At 46.4% G+C, this 4049-nt stretch overlaps 1 long non-coding RNA gene across 1 annotated transcript; it reads right to left on the reverse strand.

Moving 5' to 3' along the window:
* Nucleotides 1–318: 318 nt before the first annotated feature.
* Nucleotides 319–3671, reverse strand: LOC142924294 (uncharacterized). Its single transcript, XR_012941479.1, has 4 exons — nt 3482–3671; nt 2172–2412; nt 1434–1569; nt 319–1039 (listed from the first exon to the last, which is right to left on the reverse strand). It is a non-coding gene; the product is annotated as an uncharacterized LOC142924294 (long non-coding RNA).
* Nucleotides 3672–4049: the final 378 nt, after the last annotated feature.

Consider the following 4049-nt stretch of genomic DNA (forward strand, 5'->3'; position numbering starts at 1 on the left):
TCATAGTAAGATAGTACATGCCGATGAATAATTAATAGATGCTTGAAAACATCTATCCCCCACCATCTGCCTGTGTTTGGCCTAAAACCCAATCACCCAGAATGCCCAAATTCACCTTACATACTCTAGGAATGTAAGCAGGTTAATGCCTGTATATTCATCACAATCATCACTCCCAAATGTGAAGACATGTCACGAGACTCGCTGACTTTTCTTAAAATACTTGAGAAATACAAATCATAGCTGAATATTTTCAATTCCATGTGTATAAGCCTTTGTCTCAGATTTATTGTAAAATAAATATACATGTACAATATAAACATTCAAATATCAGAAAATATTTAATGTATGTTGAATTTCTTTCACACTGTAAATAACCAACCATGCTAAACAAGACATGATAAAAACAATCCAAGTCATGGGTTGCATACAATATGCAACTTTGGTTTATTGATTACAAATTACATAAAAGGTTCTGAAATTTTACAATACAGGTATAGTGCAATCTAAATAAGCAAATGTACTTTTACAGTGATTTCCCAAATGTTTATAACTACACAAATACTAGCATGTATGTTCCCAATAAAGTAGTCTCCTTCCAAAATGGCTAAAACCAAAATTAGTTTAGTTGTGCTCACAATATTGTTCACATATCCGTTCTATTTCAAGTGACATTTGAGTCTGTATGGATTTGCTGTGCAAAATACTGCTGCAACCATTCAATAACTCCAACCCTGAACGAACTTTATCACATTTTTCCAATACTTTGTTGTGGCACTTCCATTAACAGGGCAATTACTGTGCCCCATGGGCCCCACAAGTTCACAAGTAATTGCGATTCACACCACAGCACCTGAAGTACCATTGATGTTTAACAACCATGAATTAGCAGGACCAAGCGAACGTATCCTTCTGAGTAGAAACCTCGACCACCGCCATAAAATGCTTTCGGGCTTTCTACATCACGGGTAGTCAGCCATCCTTGTTCTCCTTGATGGTGTCAACCAGCTCTTTCAGACGCGACAGGTGGTACACGGCCCTGAGAAGAGACACGATTGAGAGAAAATTACTTGGTTGACTTATTATCAAGGTGGAAGCCAGAAAAATCTCACCAAGTCTCAGGAGGGTTTGGCAGTGATATTTTGCAAATTTCATCAGCGAGTGGTATGTGAGAGGAAAACGGAGAACCCGGTGAGAACAGAGGGAGTAAAATGCAAAACTCCGGATATAGATTCAAGATTCCATTGCCGTATTACTAACTCCTGGTTACCTAGCAGCCAAAATCTATAATATATGCTATTTCAAAACAGTCTCCCATCCAAGTAATAACCAGGCTTACCTGCTTAGCTTATAACATTCAAAATCTGACATCATACTTAGAGGCGGTGCAGCCTCTATGCTGTGCGTGAGTGTGGATATAAAGATAAATTCACAATGGCGTGGAGGGGTTTTCCCAGGGACGATCAGCCCCTAGAAAGACGTCCGTGTTGAAGCTGCCCGGGGAGGGGGCCTCCAAGCCGGGGGAGTCCAACTCCATGTGCGCCCTGCTCAGCAGCTCCTCCAATGAGGCTGTGCATCAAGAATCACGCATCGCACGTCACAACCACATGGGTGGCCGCTCAGCCGTCTCTGTGAGAAAAGACTGAATATGTACCTGAAAACATATGAAATGTCATCTGCTATATACAGACTATATATATACACACACCTAGGGATCTATTGTCCTCTGACACGGGCTCCTCGTTGGCTACATTCGTAAGGCCGGAGATATCCAAAACTTTGAGCCACTCTGGGTACTTTGGTCTGCTTTGCGGGCTCTGAGCGGTACCTGCTCTCTTTGTGCTGGTATCCGTCTCGTGGCTGCTGGTCTGGGAGTCCACATCGCAGTCACGCAGCCAGGCCGGGTACCTGAGCTCAGGAATGCTCGTGATCCCCGACACATCCAGCTTATCCTTTTGGCTTGTCAACCACCTGAGATAGGTACTTGTCGCACAGCCGCCGTTCGGCAAGTGCTCACGCCTAGTTGCTTCACTGCTCCATAAGTACAACAAAACATTCGTCTGGTTAGAAAAGAAATAATTTTCGGGCTTTGCCGACAAATTTAATGGCATCACGGCCTTGTTGCTTCTCGCTGTTGAGCTCAACCGTTTAGTTGGCTTATTGCCCCTCACCAATGATGCGCCGAAGCTGTGCGCGGTGACCCCGAGAGATGACCGCTTGCCTCTGTGCGACACTGTGAGGTCTCGGTGGGCGCCAGGCGAGCGGAGCAAGGACTTGGAGGAACCGTCAACTGGCGCCGCTAGGAGCTGGTCCGTGGTTAGACTGACCGTCGGGCTATGAGCCACGACCGCTGCAGCGCAGCAGTGAGGCTGCACGTGCCCGAGATGAGGTCCTCCACAAGCAGCATGCCACCTGCAATGTAAGACCCACAGACATTTTACTGGTACACAATGAATTTGCTCTCCCCTAGATTCCTTGACCCCTGAACGGCAATCCTGCAATGTTGCCTTACTTTGCACCATCAGTAACTAATGATGTTATCCGTTTGTGGAGTTTGTGAGAATATGGGATAAATCAGTGCATGAGCTGTTATTGTTTAAACTTCAGATGTGTCCAGTCTAGGATCTGCAAATTTTGACACAAAGGTTGGAGGATCACTTAGATTTCACAAACTTTACAAACTCGATAATCAGTGAAGTTGCTGGAAGATGACAGGAGAAAGAAATGCATGCACCGACCTATCTGTTCAGACCTATGCTATCCTCTCATATGCGTGTGCTTACTGTGGATAGTTTTCTCTGACATAAAATGAACTCATTAATGGAATTTGCCAAGCATCCCAGTGTGGGACTCTCACGAAAATGTATCTTTAGACCTTATTAAGGGTTTTTTTTTCTAGGGGAATTACATTACATTCATGATAGCATAGCATAATTGACAAGCACCCAGTACAAGCAAGAAAAATGGGGTTCTCCTCTCCAATTATCCCCCATCCAGTCAACTAGCTTCGATACCTTATGAGACCTCCTTTGCCAGTAACAAGATATAGTAATAGGTTTTTACCCTTTTATCTGGCACAAAAACTGACACTTTTATACAAGGGATCATGTTTGCGATAACCACAACGCAAGTAGTCAAAATGCAAACAAGAAGACGCTAAGAATAAGAAGACGCCTTTTGGCGTCTTCTGGTCCAACACCAGTGGAGACTGGGATCTCAGAAAAGCCGTCTCGGGTGTGGACCAATCAAATTCAAGGACAGTGCATATTATCAGTTGTCTTTTTTGTTTGCATTTTGACTACTTGTGTTGTGGTTATTGCAAACATGATCCCTTGTATAAAGGTGTCAGTGTTTGTGCCAGATAAAAGGGTAAAAACCTATTACTATAGCTTCGATACCATTGCACCGCCTGCACACTCGATAGCCACTCGAGTGCAAGCACCACGGAGCGATTCCTCGCGTGGCGAGAGGCGCAACCCACCCTCATCCACACTGTGCATCCTCCTCTCCTCCGCGCGTCTCCGCTCCGCCATGCTGCGCGGTGCTGTGCTCTGCACGTATCCTGGGTAGCGGTGACGCACAGATTCCGCTCTGCTCAAAGTCCTCGATGTAGGCGTCCAGCGCACCGCTCGCCTACGAGCAGCACTGCTCTCCGCACACCACAGGGCTGTGCTAGCCCCCGCTTCCGGTCCGGAGCAGCGTGCTGCCCAGGCTGCCGCGAGGGCTTGTGTCCGTCACCGTGCTGTCGCCCGAAGGGCTGTTTGTCTCACCACCGTTGCAGTTCATTTTGTACGATTTGGGATGCCCGAACCGGATGGGGCCAGGGAGAGGAATCGCTGTGGCTACCAGGTCACCACTGGTCCTGGTATGGGGGGCACCATGAGGAGCTGCTGTGTGCGGAAAGTGGGTCCGACGTCACAACGCATGGGCCAGCGTCGACCACTTCGCGTTAGCAGCTTCAGCGTTAGGTCTCTTAAGCTACTGTGGCTGTTGTCCTTTTTTCAACAAAAATTCCAGCCTTTCCCATGCTTTCCTTCATCACACCTGCA

The sequence above is a fragment of the Petromyzon marinus genome, chromosome 11 (assembly GCF_048934315.1).
Source record: "Petromyzon marinus isolate PM22_M1 ecotype Great Lakes invasive population chromosome 11, UKy_Petmar_22M1.pri1.0, whole genome shotgun sequence".
In the NCBI taxonomy this organism is placed as follows: domain Eukaryota; kingdom Metazoa; phylum Chordata; class Hyperoartia; order Petromyzontiformes; family Petromyzontidae; genus Petromyzon; species Petromyzon marinus.